An 18,826-nucleotide genomic window follows, 5' to 3' on the forward strand; every position below is an offset into this window, starting at 1 on the left:
TGTGTGTCTGTGTTACTGGGTATCAGTGTATGTCTTTGCGACTTGGTATCAGTGTATGTCTTTCATACTGGGTGTAAGTGTATGTCTTTGTTACTTGGTGTAATTGTCTGTCTTTGTTACTTGGTGTAAGTGTGTGTCTTTGTTACTTGGTGTCAGTAAATGTCTTTGTTACTTGGTGTCAGTGTGTGCCTGTGTTACTGGGTATCAGTGTATGTCTTTGTGACTTGGTATCAGTGTACGTCTTAGTGACTGGGTACCAGTGTATGACTTTGTGACTTGGTGTCAGTGTACGTCTGTGTTACTTGGTGTAAGTGTGTGTCTGTGTTACTGGGTGTCAGTGTGTGTCTGTGTTACTTGGTGTAAGTGTGTGCCTTTGTTACTTGGTGTCCGTGTGTGTCTGTGTTACTGGGTGTCAGTGTTTGTCTTTGTTACTGGGTCTCAGTGTATGTCTTTGTTACTTGGTGTAAGTGTGTGACTGTGTTACTAGGTGTCAGTGTATGTCTGTGTTACTTGGTGAAAGTGTGTGTCTGTGTTACTGGGTATCAGTGTATGTCTTTGTGACTTTGTGTCAATGTATGTCTTTGTTACTGGGTGTCAGTGTGTGTCTTTGTGACTAGCTTTCAGTGTATGTCTTTGTTACTTGGTGTAAGTGTGTGTCTGTGTTACTGGGTATCAGTGTATGTCTTTGTTACTTGGTGTAATAGTCTGTCTTTGTTACTTGGTATCAGTGTATGTCTTTGTTACTTTGTGTAAGTGTGTGTCTGTGTTACTGGGTATCAGTGTATGTCTTTGGTACTTGGTGTCAATGTATGTCCAAATACTTGGTGTAAGTGCTTGTCTTTGTTACTTGGTGTAATTGTCTGTCTTTGTTACTTGGTGTCAGTGTATGTCTTTGTTACTTGGTGTCAGTTTGTGTCTGTGTTCCTGGGTGTCAGTGTATGTCTTTGCGACTTTGTATCAGCGTATGACTTTGTTACTTGGTGTACGTGTGTGTCTGTATTACTGGGTATCAGTGTATGTCTTTGTTACTTTGTGTAAGTTTGTGTCTGTGTTACTGGGTATCAGTGCATGTCTTTGTTACTTGGTGTCAATGTCTGTCAAAATACTTGGTGTAAGTGTATGTCTTTGTTACTTTGTGTAAGTGTATGTCTTTGTAACTTGGTGTCAGTGTGTGTCTGTGTTACTGGGTGTCACTGCATGTCTTTGCGACTTGGTATCAGTGTATGTCTTTGTTACTGGGCGTCAGTGTGTGTCTTTATGACTTCGTGTCAGTGTATGTCTTTGTTACTTGGTGTACGCTTGTGTCTGTGTTACTGGGTATCAGTGTATGTCTTTGTTACTTGGTGTCAGTGTATGTCTTTGTTACTTGGTGTCAGTGTGTGTCTGTGTTACTGGGTATCAGTGTATGTCTTTGCGAGTTGGTATCAGTGTATGTCTTTGTTACTGTGTGTAAGTGTATGTCTTTGTTACTTGGTGTAATTGTCTGTCTTTGTTACTTGGTGTAAGTGTGTGTCTTTGTTACTTGGTGTCAGTAAATGTCTTTGTTACTTGGTGTCAGTGTGTGCCTGTGTTACTGGGTATCAGTGTATGTCTTTGTGACTTGGTATCAGTGTACGTCTTAGTGACTGGGTACCAGTGTATGACTTTGTGACTTGGTGTCAGTGTATGTCTTTGTTACTTGGTGTAGTGTGTGTCTTTGTTACTTGGTGTAAGTGTGTGTCTGTGTTACTGGGTATCAGTGTATGTCTTTGTTACTTGGTGTCAGTGTATGTCTTTGTTACTTGGTGTCAGTGTGTGTCTGTGTTACTGGGTATCAGTGTATGTCTTTGTTACTTGGTGTCAGTGTATGTCTTTGTTACTTGGTGTCAGTGTGTGTCTGTGTTACTGGGTATCAGTGTATGTCTTTGTGACTTGGTATCAGTGTACGTCTTAGTGACTGGGTACCAGTGTATGACTTTGTGACTTGGTGTCAGTGTACGTCTGTGTTACTTGGTGTAAGTGTGTGTCTGTGTTACTGGGTGTCAGTGTGTGTCTGTGTTACTTGGTGTAAGTGTGTGTCTTTGTTACTTGGTGTCCGTGTGTGTCTGTGTTACTGGGTGTCAGTGTATGTCTTTGTTACTGGGTCTCAGTGTATGTCTTTGTTAATTGGTGTAAGTGTGTGACTGTGTTACTAGGTGTCAGTGTATGTCTGTGTTACTTGGTGAAAGTGTGTGTCTGTGTTACTGGGTATCAGTGTATGTCTTTGTGACTTTGTGTCAGTGTATGTCTTTGTTACTGGGTGTCAGTGTGTGTCTTTGTGACTAGCTTTCAGTGTATGTCTTTGTTACTTGGTGTAAGTGTGTGTCTGTGTTACTGGGTATCAGTGTATGTCTTTGTTACTTGGTGTAAGTGTGTGTCTGTGTTACTGGGTATCAGTGTATGTCTTTGGTACTTGGTGTCAATGTATATCAAAATACTTGGTGTAAGTGCATGTCTTTGTTACTTGGTGTAATTGTCTGTCTTTGTTACTTGGTGTCAGTGTGTGTCTTTGTTGCTTGGTGTCAGTTTGTGTCTGTGTTACTGGGTGTCAGTGTATGTCTTTGCGACTTTGTATCAGCGTATGTCTTTGTTACTGGGCGTCAGTGTGTGTCTTTATGACTTCGTGTCAGTGTATGTCTTTGTTACTTGGTGTCCGTGTGTGTCTGTGTTACTGGGTATCAGTGTATGTCTTTGTTACTTTGTGTAAGTGTGTGTCTGTGTTACTGGGTATCAGTGTATGTCTTTGTTACTTGGTGTCAATGTATGTCAAAATACTTGGTGTAAGTGTATGTCTTTGTTACTTGGTGTCAGTGTATGTCTTTGTAACTTGGTGTCAGTGTGTGTCTGTGTTACTGGGTGTCACTGTATGTCGTTGCGACTTGGTATCAGTGTATGTCTTTGTTACTGGGCGTCAGTGTGTGTCTTTATGACTTCGTGTCTGTGTATGTCTTTGTTATTTGGTGTACGCTTGTGTCTGTGTTACTGGGTATCAGTGTATGTCTTTGTTACTTGGTGTCAGTGTATGTCTTTGTTACTTGGTGTCAGTGTGTGTCTGTGTTATTGGGTGTCAGTGTATGTCTTTGTTACTGGGTCTCAGTGTATGTGTTTGTTACTGGGTGTAAGTGTATGTCTATGTTACTTGGTGTAATTGTCTGTCTTTGTTACTTGGTGTAAGTGTGTGTCTTTGTTACTTGGTGTCAGTAAATGTCTTTGTTACTTGGTGTCAGTGTGTGCCTGTGTTACTGGGTAGCAGTGTATGTCTTTGTGACTTGGTATCAGTGTACGTCTTTGTGACTGGTTACCAGTGTATGACTTTGTGACTTGGTGTCAGTGTATGTCTGTGTCAATTGGTGTAAGTGTGTGTCTGTGTTACTGGGTGTCAGTGTGTGTCTGTGTTACTTGGTGTAAGTGTGTGTCTTTGTTACTTGGTGTCCGTGTGTGTCTGTGTTACTGGGTGTCAGTGTATGTCTTTGTTACTGGGTCTAAGTGTATGTCTTTGTTACTTGGTGTAAGTGTGTGACTGTGTTACTGGGTGTCAGTGTATGTCTGTGTTACTTGGTGAAAGTGTGAGTCTGTGTTACTGGGTATCAGTGTATGTCTTTGTGACTTGGTGTCAGTGTATGTCTTTGTTACTGGGTGTCAGTGTGTGTCTTTGTTTCTTGGTGTAATAGTCTGTCTTTGTTACTTGGTGTCAGTGTGTGTCTTTGTTACTTGGTGTAATAGTCTGTCTTTGTTACTTGGTGTCAGTGTATGTCTTTGTTACTGTGTGTAATTGGATATGCCTTTGTTACTTGGTGTAATTGTCTGTCTTTGTTACTTGGTGTAAGTGTGTGTCTTTGTTACTTGGTGTCAGTAAATGTCTTTGTTACTTGGTGTCAGTGTGTGCCTGTGTTACTGGGTATCAGTGTATGACTTTGTGACTTGGTATCAGTGTACGTCTGTGTTACTTGGTGTAAGTGTGTGTCTGTGTTACTGGGTGTCAGTGTGTGTCTTTGTTACTTAGTGTAAGTGTGTGTCTGTGTTACTGGGTCTAAGTGTATGTCTTTGTTACTTGGTGTAAGTGTGTAACTGTGTTACTGGGTGTCAGTGTATGTCTGTGTTACTTGGTGAAAGTGTGTGTCTGTGTTACTGGGTATCAGTGTATGTCTTTGTGACTTGGTGTCAGTGTAAGTCTTTGTTAAAGGGTGTCAGTGTGTGTCTTTGTTACTTGGTGTAATAGTCTGTCTTTGTTACTTGGTGTCAGTGTATGTCTTTGTTACTTTATGTAAGTGTGTGTCTGTATAACTGGGTATCAGTGTATGTCTTTGTTACTTGGTGTCAATGTATGTCAAAATACTTGGTGTAAGTGTGTGTCTTTGTTACTTGGTGTAATTGTCTGTCTTTGTTACTTGGTGTCAGTGTATGTCTTTGTTACTTGGGATCAGTGTATGTCTTTGTTACTGGGCGTCAGTGTGTGTCTTTATGACTTCGTGTCAGTGTATGTCTTTGTTACTTGGTGTACGTGTGTGTCTGTGTTACTGGGTATCAGTGTATGTCTTTGTTACTTGGTGTCAGTGTATGTCTTTGTTACTTGGTGTCAGTGTGTGTCTGTGTTACTGGGTATCAGTGTAAGTCTTTGCGACTTGGTATCAGTGTATGTCTTTGTTACTGGGTGTAAGTGTATGTCTTTGTTACTTGGTGTAATTGTCTGTCTTTGTTACTTGGTGTCAGTGTGTGCCTGTGTTACTGGGTATCAGTGTATGTCTTTGTGACTTGGTATCAGTTTACGTCTTTGTGACTGGGTACCAGTGTATGACTTTGTGACATGGTGTCAGTGTATGTCAGTGTTACTTGGTGTAAGTGTGTGTCTGTGTTACTGGGTGTCAGTGTGTGTCTGTGTTACTTGGTGTAAGTGTGTGTCTTTGTTACTTGATGTCCGTGTGTGTCTGTGTTATTGGGTGTCAGTGTATGTCTTTGTTACTGGGTCTCAGTGTATGTCTTTGTTACTTGGTGTAAGTGTATGACTGTGTTACTGGGTGTCCGTGTATGTCTGTGTTACTTGGTGAAAGTGTGTGTCTGTGTTACTGGGTATCAGTGTATGTCTTTGTGACTTGGAGTCAGTGTATGGCTTTGTTACTGGGTGTCAGTGTGTGTCTTTGTGACTAGCTTTCAGTGTATGTCTTTGTTACTTGGTGCAAGTGTTTGCCTGTGTTACTGGGTATCAGTGTATGTCTTTGTTACTTGGTGTAATAGTCTGTCTTTGTTACTTGGTGTCAGTGTATGTCTTTGTTACTTTGTATAAGTGTGTGTCTGTGTTACTTGGTATCAGTGCATGTCTTTGTGACTTGGTGTCAATGTATGTCAAAATACTTGGTGTAAGTGTATGTCTTTGTTACTTGGTGTAATTGTCTGTCTTTGTTACTTGGTGTCAGTGTATGTCTTTGTTACTTGGTGTCAGTTTGTGTCTGTGTTACAAGGTGTCAGTGTATGTCTTTGCGACTTGGTATCAGTGTATGTCTTTGTTACTGGGCGTCAGTGTGTGTCTTTATGACTTCGTGTCAGTGTATGTCTTTGTTACTTGGTGTACGTGTGCGTCTGTGTTACTGGGTATCAGTGTATGTCTTTGTTACTTGGTGTCAGTGTATGTCTTTGTTACTTGGTGTCAGTGTGTGTCTGTGTTACTGGGTATCAGTGTATGTCTTTGCGACTTGGTATCAGTGCATGTCTTTGTTACTGGGTGTAAGTGTATGTCTTTGTTACTTGGTGTAATTGTCTGTCTTTGTTACTTGGTGTAAGTGTGTGTCTTTGTTACTTGGTGTCAGTAAATGTCTTTGTTACTTGGTGTCAGTGTGTGCCTGTGTTACTGGGTATCAGTGTATGTCTTTGTGACTTGGTATCAGTGTACGTCTTTGTGACTGGGTACCAGTGTATGACTTTGTGACTTGGTGTCAGTGTATGTCTGTGTCACTTGGTGTAAGTGTGTGTCTGTGTTACTGGGTGTCAGTGTGTGTCTGTGTTACTTGGTGCAAGTGTGTGTCTTTGTTACTTGGTGTAATTGTCTTTGTTACTTGGTGTCAGTGTGTGCCTGTGTTACTGGGTATCAGTGTATGTCTTTGTGACTTGGTATCAGTGTACGTCTTTGTGACTGGGTACCAGTGTATGACTTTGTGACTTGGTGTCAGTGTATGTCAGTGTTACTTGGTGTAAGTGTATGTCTGTGTTACTGGGTGTCAGTGTGTGTCTTTGTTACTTGATGTCGGTGTGTGTCTGTGTTACTGGGTGTCAGTGTATGTCTTTGTTACTGGGTCTCATTGTATGTCTTTGTTAATTGGTGTATGTGTGTGACTGTGTTACTGGGTGTCAGTGTATGTGTGTGTTACTTGGTGAAAGTGTGTGTCTGTGTTACTGGGTATCAGTGTATGTCTTTGTGACTTGGAGTCAGTGTATGTCTTTGTTACTGGGTGTCAGTGTGTGTCTTTGTGACTAGCTTTCAGTGTATGTCTGTGTTACTTGGTGCAAGTGTGTGCCTGTGTTACTGGGTATCAGTGTATGTCTTTGTTACTTGGTGTAATAGTCTGTCTTTGTTACTTGGTGTCAGTGTATGTCTTTGTTACTTTGTGTAAGTGTGTGTCTGTGTTCCTGGGTATCAGTGTATGTCTTTGTGACTTGGTGTCAATGTATGTCAAAATACTTTGTGTAAGTGTATGTCTTTGTTACTTGGTGTAATTGTCTGTCTTTGTTACTTGGTGTCAGTGTATGTCTTTGTTACTTGTTGTCAGTTTGTGTCTGTGTTACTGGTTGTCAGTGTATGTCTTTGCGACTTGGTATCACTGTATGTCTTTGTTACTGGGCGTCAGTGTGTGTCTTTATGACCTCGTGTCAGTGTATGTCTTTGTTACTTGGTGTACGTGTGTGTCTTTGTTACTGGGTATCAGTGTATGTCTTTGTTCCGTGGTGTCAGTGTATGTCTTTGTTACTTGGTGTCAGTGTGTGTCTGTGTTACTGGGTATCAGTGTATGTCTTTGCGACTTGGTATCAGTGTATGTCTTTGTCACTGAGTGTAAGTGTATGTCTTTGTTACTTGGTGTAATTGTCTGTCTTTGTTACTTGGTGTAAGTGTCTGTCTTTGTTACTTGGTGTCAGTAAATGTCTTTGTGACTTGGTGTCAGTGTGTGCCTGTGTTACTGGGTATCAGTGTATGTCTTTGTGACTTGGTATCAGTGTACGTCTTTGAGACTGGGTACCAGTGTATGACTTTGTGACTTGGTGTCAGTGTATGTCTGTGTTACTTGGTGTATGTGTGTGTCTGTGTTACTGGGTGTCAGTGTGTGTCTGTGTTACTTGGTGCAAGTGTGTGTCTTTGTTACTTGGTGTCAGTAAATGTCTTTGTTACTTGGTGTCAGTGTGTGCCTGTGTTATTGGGTATCAGTGTATGTCTTTGTGACTTGGTATCAGTGTACGTCTTTGTGACTGGGTACCAGTGTATGACTTTGTGACTTGGTGTCAGTGTATGTCTGTGTCACTTGGTGTAAGTGTGTGTCTGTGTTACTGGGTGTCAGTGTGTGTCTGTGTTACTTGGTGCAAGTGTGTGTCTTTGTTACTTGGTGTAATTGTCTTTGTTACTTGGTGTCAGTGTGTGCCTGTGTTACTGGGTATCAGTGTATGTCTTTGTGACTTGGTATCAGTGTACGTCTTTGTGACTGGGTACCAGTGTATGACTTTGTGAATTGGTGTCAGTGTATGTCAGTGTTACTTGGTGTAAGTGTATGTCTGTGTTACTGGGTGTCAGTGTGTGTCTGTGTTACTTGGTGTAAGTGTGTGTCTTTGTTACTTGATGTCGGTGTGTGTCTGTGTTACTGGGTGTCAGTGTATGTCTTTGTTACTGGGTCTCATTGTATGTCTTTGTTAATTGGTGTATGTGTGTGACTGTGTTACTGGGTGTCAGTGTATGTGTGTGTTACTTGGTGAAAGTGTGTGTCTGTGTTACTGGGTATCAGTGTATGTCTTTGTGACTTGGAGTCAGTGTATGTCTTTGTTACTGGGTGTCAGTGTGTGTCTTTGTGACTAGCTTTCAGTGTATGTCTGTGTTACTTGGTGCAAGTGTGTGCCTGTGTTACTGGGTATCAGTGTATGTCTTTGTTACCTGGTGTAATAGTCTGTCTTTGTTACTTGGTGTCAGTGTATGTCTTTGTTACTTTGTGTAAGTGTGTGTCTGTGTTCCTGGGTATCAGTGTATGTCTTTGTGACTTGGTGTCAATGTATGTCAAAATACTTTGTGTAAGTGTATGTCTTTGTTACTTGCTGTAATTGTCTGTCTTTGTTACTTGGTGTCAGTGTATGTCTTTGTTACTTGGTGTCACTTTGTGTCTGTGTTACTGGTTGTCAGTGTATGTCTTTGCGACTTGGTATCACTGTATGTCTTTGTTACTGGGCGTCAGTGTGTGTCTTTATGACCTCGTGTCAGTGTATGTCTTTGTTACTTGGTGTACGTGTGTGTCTTTGTTACTGGGTATCAGTGTATGTCTTTGTTCCGTGGTGTCAGTGTATGTCTTTGTTACTTGGTGTCAGTGTGTGTCTGTGTTACTGGGTATCAGTGTATGTCTTTGCGACTTGGTATCAGTGTATGTCTTTGTTACTGAGTGTAAGTGTATGTCTTTGTTACTTGGTGTCAGTAAATGTCTTTGTGACTTGGTGTCAGTGTGTGCCTGTGTTACTGGGTATCAGTGTATGTCTTTGTGACTTGGTATCAGTGTACGTCTTTGTGACTGGGTACCAGTGTATGACTTTGTGACTTGGTGTCAGTGTATGTCTGTGTTACTTGGTGTAAGTGTGTGTCTGTGTTACTGGGTGTCAGTGTGTGTCTGTGTTACTTGGTGCAAGTGTGTGTCTTTGTTACTTGGTGTAATTGTCATTGTTACTTGGTGTCAGTGTGTGCCTGTGTTACTGGGTATCAGTGTATGTCTTTGTGACTTGGTATCAGTGTACGTCTTTGTGACTGGGTACCAGTGTATGACTTTGTGACTTGGTGTCAGTGTATGTCAGTGTTACTTGGTGTAAGTGTGTGTCTGTGTTACTGGGTGTCAGTGTGTGTCTGTGTTACTTGGTGTAAGTGTGTGTCTTTGTTACTTGATGTCGGTGTGTGTCTGTGTTACTGGGTGTCAGTGTATGTCTTTGTTACTGGGTCTCATTGTATGTCTTTGTTAATTGGTGTATGTGTGTGACTGTGTTACTGGGTGTCAGTGTATGTGTGTGTTACTTGGTGAAAGTGTGTGTCTGTGTTACTGGGTATCAGTGTATGTCTTTGTGACTTGGAGTCAGTGTATGTCTTTGTTACTCTGTGTCAGTGTGTGTCTTTGTGACTAGCTTTCAGTGTATGTCTGTGTTACTTGGTGCAAGTGTGTGCCTGTGTTACTGGGTATCAGTGTATGTCTTTGTTACTTGGTGTAATAGTCTGTCTTTGTTACTTGGTGTCAGTGTATGTCTTTGTTACTTTGTGTAAGTGTGTGCCTGTGTTCCTGGGTATCAGTGTATGTCTTTGTGACTTGGTGTCAATGTATGTCAAAATACTTTGTGTAAGTGTATGTCTTTGTTACTTGGTGTAATTGTCTGTCTTTGTTACTTGGTGTCAGTGTATGTCTTTGTTACTTGGTGTCAGTTTGTGTCTGTGTTACTGGTTGTCAGTGTATGTCTTTGCGACTTGGTATCACTGTATGTCTTTGTTACTGGGCGTCAGTGTGTGTCTTTATGACCTCGTGTCAGTGTATGTCTTTGTTACTTGGTGTACGTGTGTGTCTTTGTTACTGGGTATCAGTGTATGTCTTTGTTCCGTGGTGTCAGTGTATGTCTTTGTTACTTGGTGTCAGTGTGTGTCTGTGTTACTGGGTATCAGTGTATGTCTTTGCGACTTGGTATCAGTGTATGTCTTTGTTACTGAGTGTAAGTGTATGTCTTTGTTACTTGGTGTAATTGTCTGTCTTTGTTACTTGGTGTCAGTAAATGTCTTTGTGACTTGGTGTCAGTGTGTGCCTGTGTTACTGGGTATCAGTGTATGTCTTTGTGACTTGGTATCAGTGTACGTCTTTGTGACTGGGTACCAGTGTATGACTTTGTGACTTGGTGTCAGTGTATGTCTGTGTCACTTGGTGTAAGTGTGTGTCTGTGTTACTGGGTGTCAGTGTGTGTCTGTGTTACTTGGTGCAAGTGTGTGTCTTTGTTACTTGGTGTCAGTAAATGTCTTTGTGACTTGGTGTCAGTGTGTGTCTGTGTTACTTGGTGTAAGTGTGTGTCTTTGTTACTTGATGTCGGTGTGTGTCTGTGTTACTGGGTGTCAGTGTATGTCTTTGTTACTGGGTCTCATTGTATGTCTTTGTTAATTGGTGTATGTGTGTGACTGTGTTACTGGGTGTCAGTGTATGTCTGTGTTACTTGGTGAAAGTGTGTGTCTGTGTTACTGGGTATCAGTGTATGTCTTTGTGACTTGGAGTCAGTGTATGTCTTTGTTACTGGGTGTCAGTGTGTGTCTTTGTGACTAGCTTTCAGTGTATGTCTGTGTTACTTGGTGCAAGTGTGTGCCTGTGTTACTGGGTATCAGTGTATGTCTTTGTTACTTGGTGTAATAGTCTGTCTTTGTTACTTGGTGTCAGTGTATGTCTTTGTTACTTTGTGTAAGTGTGTGTCTGTGTTCCTGGGTATCAGTGTATGTCTTTGTGAATTGGTGTCAATGTATGTCAAAATACTTTGTGTAAGTGTATGTCTTTGTTACTTGGTGTAATTGTCTGTCTTTGTTACTTGGTGTCAGTGTATGTCTTTGCGACTTTCTGTCAGTTTGTGTCTGTGTTACTGGGTGTCAGTGTATGTCTTTGCGACTTGGTATCACTGTATGCCTTTGTTACTGGGCGTCATTGTGTGTCTTTATGACCTCATGTCAGTGTATGTCTTTGTTACTTGGTGTACGTGTGTGTCTTTGTTACTGGGTATCAGTGTATGTCTTTGTTACGTTTTGTCAGTGTATGTCTTTGTTACTTGGTGTCAGTGTGTGTCTGTGTTACTGGGTATCAGTGTATGTCTTTGCGACTTGGTATCAGTGTATGTCTTTGTTACTGAGTGTAAGTGTATGTCTTTGTTACTTGGTGTAATTGTCTGTCTTTGTTACTTGGTGTAAGTGTGTGTCTTTGTTACATGGTGTCAGTAAATGTCTTTGTTACTTGGTGTCAGTGTGTCCCTGTGTTACTGGGTATCAGTGTATGTCTTTGTGACTTGGTATCAGTGTACGTCTTTGTGACTGGGTACCAGTGTATGACTTTGTGACTTGGTGTCAGTGTATGTCTGTGTTACTTGGTGTAAGTGTGTGTCTGTGTTACTGGGTGTCAGTGTGTGTCTCTGTTACTTGGTGTAAGTGTGTGTCTTTGTTACTTGGTGTAAGTGTGTGTCTTTGTTACTTGGTGTCAGTGTCTGTCTGTGTTACTGGGTATCAGTGTATGTCTTTGTGACTTGGTATCAGTGTACGTCTTTGTGACTGGGTACCAGTGTATGACTTTGTGACTTGGTGTCAGTGTATGTCTGTGTTACTTGGTGTAAGTGTGTGTCTGTGTTACTGGGTGTCAGTGTGTGTCTCTGTTACTTGGTGCAAGTGTGTGTCTTTGTTACTTGGTGTAAGTGTGTGTCTTTGTTACTTGGTGTCAGTGTCTGTCTTTGTTACTGTTTATCAGTGTTTCTCTGTGTTAATGGGTGTCAGTGTGTGTTCGTTTGTGTTACTGTGTGTCAGTGTGTATCTGTGACACTGGGTGTCAGTATGTAGTTTAGTTCAGAGAAACAGCACTTTAACAGGCCCTTTGGCCCACCGAGTCTGTGCCGACCACCAACCACCCATTTATACTAATCCTACACTAATCCCATATTCCTATCACATCCCCACCTGTCCCTATATATTTCGCTACCACCTACCAATACTAGGGGCAATTTATAATGGCCAATTAACCTATCAACCTGCAAGTCTTTGGCATGTGGGAGGAAACCGGAAAACCCGGAGAAATCCCACACAGACACAGGGAGAACTTGCAAACTCCGCACAGGCGGTACCCAGAATCGAGCCCGGGTCCCTGCATCTGTGAGGCTGCTAGCCACTGTGCCAATGTGCCGCCCAGTGTGTGTCTGTGTTACTGGGTATCAGTGCATGTCTTTGTTACTTGGTGTCAGTGTATGTCTGTGTTACTTGGTGTAAGTGTGTGTCTGTGTTACTTGGTATCAGTGTATGTCTTTGTTACTTGGTGTAAGTGTATGTCTGTGTTACTGGGTAACAGTGTATGTCTTTGTTACTTGGTGTCAGTGTGTGTTTGTGTTACTTAGTGCATGTGTGTGTCTTTGTTACTTGGTGTAATTGTATGTCTTTGTTACTTGGTGTCAGTGTGTGTCTGTGTTACTGGGTGTCAGTGTGTGTCTGTGTTACTTGGTGTAAAAGTGTGTCTTTGTTACTTGGTGTAATTGTCTTTGTTACTTGGTGTCAGTGTGTGTCTTTGTTACTTGGTGTCAGTGTATGTCTTTGTTACTTGGTGTCAGTGTGTGTCTGTGTTACTGGGTATCAGTGTATGTCTTTGCGACTTGGAATCAGTGTATGTCTTTGTTACTGGGTGTAAGTGTATGTCTTTGTTACTTGGTGTAATTGTCTGTCTTTGTTACTTGGTGTCAGTGTGTGCCTGTGTTACTGGGTATCAGTGTATGTCTTTGTGACGTGGTATCAGTGTACGTCTTTGTGAATGGGTACCAGTGTATGACTTTGTGACTTGGTGTCAGTGTATGTCTGTGTCACTTGGTGCAATTGTGTGTCTGTGTTACTGGGTGTCAGTGTGTGTCTGTGTTACTTGGTGTAAGTGTGTGTCTTTGTTACTTGGTGTAATTGTCTTTGTTACTTGGTGTCAGTGTGTGCCTGTGTTACTGGGTATCAGTGTATGTCTTTGTGACTTGGTATCAGTGTACGTCTTTGTGACTGGGTACCAGTGTATGACTTTGTGACTTGGTGTCAGTGTATGTCAGTGTTACTTGTTGTAAGTGTGTGTCTGTGTTACTGGGTGTCAGTGTGTGTCTGTGTTACTTGGTGTAAGTGTGTGTCTTTGTTACTTGATGTCGGTGTGTGTCTGTGTTACTGGGTGTCAGTGTATGTCTTTGTTACTGGGTCTCATTGTATGTCTTTGTTAATTGGTGTATGTGTGTGACTGTGTTACTGGGTGTCAGTGTATGTCTGTGTTACTTGGTGAAAGTGTGTGTCTGTGTGACTGGGTATCAGTGTATGTCTTTGTGACATGGAGTCAGTGTATGTCTTTGTTACTGGGTGTCAGTGTGTGTCTTTGTGACTAGCTTTCAGTGTATGTCTGTGTTACTTGGTGCAAGTGTGTGCCTGTGTTACTGGGTATCAGTGTATGTCTTTGTTACTTGGTGTAATAGTCTGTCTTTGTTACTTGGTGTCAGTGTATGTCTTTGCGACTTGGTATCAGTGTATGTCTTTGTTACTGGGTGTAAGTGTATGTCTTTGTTACTTGGTGTAATTGTCTGTCTTTGTTACTTGGTGTAAGTGTGTGTCTTTGTTACTTAGTGTCAGTAAATGTCGTTGTTACTTGGTGTCAGTGTGTGCCTGTGTTACTGGGTATCAGTGCATGTCTTTGTGACTTGGTATCAGTGTACGTCTTTGTGACTGGGTACCAGTGTATGACTTTGTGACTTGGTGTCAGTGTATGTCTGTGTTACTTGGTGTAAGTGTGTGTCTGTGTTACTGGGTGTCAGTGTATGTCTTTGTTACTGGGTCTCAGTGTATGTCTTTGTTACTTGGTGTAAGTGTGTGACTGTGTTACTGGGTGTCAGTGTATGTCTGTGTTTCTTGGTGAAAGTGTGTGTCTGTGTTACTGGGTATCAGTGTACGTCTTTGTGACTTGGTGTTAGTGTCTGTCTTTGTTACTGGGTGTCAGTGTGTGTCTTTTTGACTAGCTTTCAGTGGATGTCTTTGTTACTTGGTGTAAGTGTGTGTCTCTGTTACTGGGTATCAGTGTATGTCTTTGTTACTTGGTGTCAGTGTATGTCAAAATACTTGGTGTAAGTGTATGTCTTCGTGACTTGGTGTCATTGTATGTCTTTGTTACTTGATGTAAGTGTGTGTCTGTGTTACTTGGTGTCAGTGTATGTCTTTGTTACTGTTTATTAGTGTTTCTCTATGTTAATGGGTGTCAGTGTGTGTTCGTTTGTGTTACTGTGTGTCAGTGTGTATCTGTGACACTGGGTGTCAGTATGTAGTTTAGTTCAGAGAAACAGCACTTTAACAGGCCCTTCGGCCCACCGAGTCTGTGCCGACCACCAACCACCCATTTATACTAATCCTACACTAATCCCGTATTCCTATCACATCCCCACCTGTCCCTATATATTTCGCTACCACCTACCAATACTAGGGGCAATTTATAATGGCCAATTAACCTATCAACCTGCAAGTCTTTGGCATGTGGGAGGAAACCGGAAAACCCGGAGAAATCCCACACAGACACAGGGAGAACTTGCAAACTCCGCACAGGCGGTACCCAGAATCGATCCCGGGTCCCTGCATCTGTGAGGCTGCTAGCCACTGTGCCAATGTGCCGCCCAGTGTGTGTCTGTGTTACTGGGTATCAGTGCATGTCTTTGTTACTTGGTGTCAGTGTATGTCTGTGTTACTTGGTGTAAGTGTGTGTCTGTGTTACTTGGTATCAGTGTATGTCTTTGTTACTTGGTGTACGTGTATGTCTGTGTTACTGGGTAACAGTGTATGTCTTTGTTACTTGGTGTCAGTGTGTGTTTGTGTTACTTAGTGCATGTCTGTGTCTTTGTTACTTGGTGTAATTGTATGTCTTTGTTACTTGGTGTCATTGTATGTCTGTGTTACTTGGTGTAAGTGTATGTCTTTGTTATTTGGTGTCAGTGTTTGTCTTTGTGACATGGTGTCAGTGTCTGTCTTTGTGACTGTGTGTCAGTGTCTGTCTTCGTTAATTCGTGTCAGTGTTTGTCTTTGTTTCTGTGTGTCACTGTCTGTCAATGTGACTTGGTGTCAGTGTATGTCTGTGTTACTTGGTGTAAGTGTGTGTCTGTGTAACTTGGTATCAGTGTATGCCTTTGTTACTTGGTGTAAGTGTGTGTCTGTGTTACTGGGTAACAGTGTATGTCTTTGTGACTTGGTGTCAATGTATGTCAAAATACTTGGTGTAAGTGTATGTCTTTGTTACTTGGTGTAATTGTCTGTCTTTGTTACTTGGTGTCAGTGTATGTCTTTGTTACTTGGTGTCAGTTTGTGTCTATGTTACTGGGTGTCAGTGTATGTCTTTGCGACTTGGTATCAGAGTATGTCTTTGTTACTGGGCGTCAGTGTGTGTCTTTATGACTTCGTGTCAGTGTATGTCTTTGTTACTTGGTGTACGTGTGTGTCTGTGTTACTGGGCATCAGTGTGTGTCTTTGTTACTTGGTGTCAGTGTATGTCTTTGTTACTTGGTGTCAGTGTGTGTCTGTGTTACTGGGTATCAGTGTATGTCTTTGCGACTTGGTATCAGTGTATGTCTTTGTTACTGGGTGTAAGTGTATGTCTTTGTTACTTGGTGTAATTGTCTGTCTTTGTTACTTGGTGTAAGTGTGTGTCTTTGTTACTTGGTGTCAGTAAATGTCTTTGTTACTTGGTGTCAGTGTGTGCCTGTGTTACTGGGTATCAGTGTATGTCTTTGTGACTTGGTATCAGTGTACGTCTTTGTGACTGGGTACCAGTGTATGACTTTGTGACTTGGTGTCAGTGTATGTCTGTGTCACTTGGTGCAAGTGTGTGTCTGTGTTACTGGGTGTCAGTGTGTGTCTGTGTTACTTGGTGTAAGTGTGTGTCTTTGTTACTTGGTGTAAATGTCTTTGTTACTTGGTGTCATTGTGTGCCTGTGTTACTGGGTATCAGTGTATGTCTTTGTGACTTGGTATCAGTGTACGTCTTTGTGACTGGGTACCAGTGTATGACTTTGTGACTTGGTGTCAGTGTATGTCAGTGTTACTTGGTGTAAGTGTGTGTCTGTGTTACTGGGTGTCAGTGTGTGTCTGTGTTACTTGATGTAAGTGTGTGTCTTTGTTACTTGATGTCGGTGTGTGTCTGTGTTACTGGGTGTCAGTGTATGTCTTTGTTACTGGGTCTCATTGTATGTCTTTGTTAATTGGTGTATGTGTGTGACTGTGTTACTGGGTGTCAGTGTATGTCTGTGTTACTTGGTGAAAGTGTGTGTCTGTGTTACTGGGTATCAGTGTATGTCTTTGTGACTTGGAATCAGTGTATGTCTTTGTTACTGGGTGTCAATGTGTGTCTTTGTGACTAGCTTTCAGTGTATGTCTGTGTTATTTGGTGCAAGTGTGTGCCTGTGTTACTGGGTATCAGTGTATGTCTTTGTTACTTGGTGTAATAGTCTGTCTTTGTTACTTGGTGTCAGTGTATGTCTTTGTTACTTTGTGTAAGTGTGTGTCTGTGTTACTGGGTATCAGTGTATGTCTTTGTGACTTGGTGTAATTGTCTGTCTTTGTTACTTGGTGTCAGTGCATGTCTTTGTTACTTGGTGTCAGTTTGTGTCTGTGTTACTGGGTGTCAGTGTATGTCTTTGCGATTTGGTATCACTGTATGTCTTTGTTACTGGGCGTCAGTGTGTGTCTTTATGACCTCGTGTCAGTGTATGTCTTTGTTACTTGGTGTACGTGTGTGTCTTTGTTACTGGGTATCAGTGTATGTCTTTGTTACGTGGTGTCAGTGTATGTCTTTGTTACTTGGTGTCAGTGTGTGTCTGTGTTACTGGGTATCAGTGTATGCCTTTCCGACTTGGTATCAGTGTATGTCTTTGTTACTGGGTGTAAGTGTATGTCTTTGTTACTTGGTGTAATTGTCTGTCTTTGTTACTTGGTGTAAGTGTGTGTCTTTGTTACTTGGTGTCAGTGTGTGTCTGTGTTACTGGGTGTCAGTGTGTGTCTGTGTTACTTGGTGTAAGTGTGTGTCTTTGTTACTGGGTGTCAGTGTATGTCTTTGTTACTGGGTCTCAGTGTATGTCTTTGTTACTTGGTGTAAGTGTGTGACTGTGTTACTGGGTGTCAGTGTATGTCTGTGTTTCTTGGTGAAAGTGTGTGTCTGTGTTACTGGGTATCAGTGTACGTCTTTGTGACTTGGTGTTAGTGTAAGTCTTTGTTACTGGGTGTCAGTGTGTGTCTTTTTGACTAGCTTTCAGTAGATGTCTTTGTTACTTGGTGTAAGTGTGTGTCTCTGTTACTGGGTATCAGTGTATGTCTTTGTTACTTGGTGTCAGTGTATGTCAAAATACTTGGTGTAAGTGTATGTCTTCGTGACTTGGTGTCATTGTATGTCTTTGTTACTTGGTGTAAGTGTGTGTCTGTGTTACTTGGTGTCAGTGTCTGTCTGTGTTACTGGGTATCAGTGTATGTCTTTGTGACTTGGTATCAGTGTACGTCTTTGTGACTTGGTGTCAGTGTATGTCTTTGTTACTGGGTGTCAGTGTGTGTCTGTGTTACTTGGTGTCAGTGCATGTCTTTGTTACTGTTTATCAGTGTTTCTCTGTGTTAATGGGTGTCAGTGTGTGTTCGTTTGTGTTACTGTGTGTTAGTGTGTATCTGTGACACTGGGTGTCAGTATGTAGTTTAGTTCAGAGAAACAGCACTTTAACAGGCCCTTCGGCCCACCGAGTCTGTGCCGACCACCAACCACCCATTTATACTAATCCTACACTAATCCCGTATTCCTATCACATCCCCACCTGTCCCTATATATTTCGCTACCACCTACCTATACTAGGGGCAATTTATAATGGCCAATTAACCTATCAACCTGCAAGTCTTTGGCATGTGGGAGGAAACCGGAAAACCCGGAGAAATCCCACACAGACACAGGGAGAACTTGCAAACTCCGCACAGGCGGTACCCAGAATCGAGCCCGGGTCCCTGCATCTGTGAGGCTGCTAGCCACTGTGCCAATGTGCCGCCCAGTGTGTGTCTGTGTTACTGGGTATCAGTGCATGTCTTTGTTACTTGGTGTCAGTGTATGTCTGTGTTACTTGGTGTAACTGTGTGTCTGTGTTACTTGGTATCAGTGTATGTCTTTGTTACTTGGTGTAAGTGTATGTCTGTGTTACTGGGTAACAGTGTATGTCTTTGTTACTTGGTGTCAGTGTGTGTCTGTGTTACTGAGTGCATGTGTGTGTCTTTGTTACTTGGTGTAATTGTATGTCTTTGTTACTTGGTGTCATTGTATGTCTGTGTTACTTGGTGTAAGTGTATGTCTTTGTTATTTGGTGTCAGTGTTTGTCTTTGTGACATGGTGTCAGTGTCTGTCTTTGTGACTGTGTGTCAGTGTCTGTCTTCGTTACTTGGTGTCAGTGTTTGTCTTTGTTACTGTGTGTCAGTGTCTGTCAATGTGACTTGGTGTCAGTGTATGTCTGTGTTACTTGGTGTAAGTGTGTGTCTGTGTTACTTGGTATCAGTGCATGCCTTTGTTACTTGGTGTAAGTGTGTGTCTGTGTTACTGGGTAACAGTGTATGTCTTTGTTACTTGGTGTCAGTGTGTGTTTGTGTTACTTAGTATGTGTGTGTCTTTGTTACTTGGTGTCATTGTATGTCTGTGTTACTTGGTGTAAGTGTGTGTGTTTGCTACTTCGTGTAATTACATGTCTTTGTTACTTGGTGTCAGTGTATGTCTGTGTTACTTTGTGTAAGTGTGTGTCTGTGTTACTTGGTGTAAGTGTGTGTCTGTGTTACTTGGTATCATTGTATGTCTTTGTTACTTGGTGTAAGAGTGTGTCT

The sequence above is a fragment of the Heterodontus francisci genome, unplaced genomic scaffold (genome assembly GCF_036365525.1).
Source record: "Heterodontus francisci isolate sHetFra1 unplaced genomic scaffold, sHetFra1.hap1 HAP1_SCAFFOLD_66, whole genome shotgun sequence".
NCBI lineage: Eukaryota > Metazoa > Chordata > Chondrichthyes > Heterodontiformes > Heterodontidae > Heterodontus > Heterodontus francisci.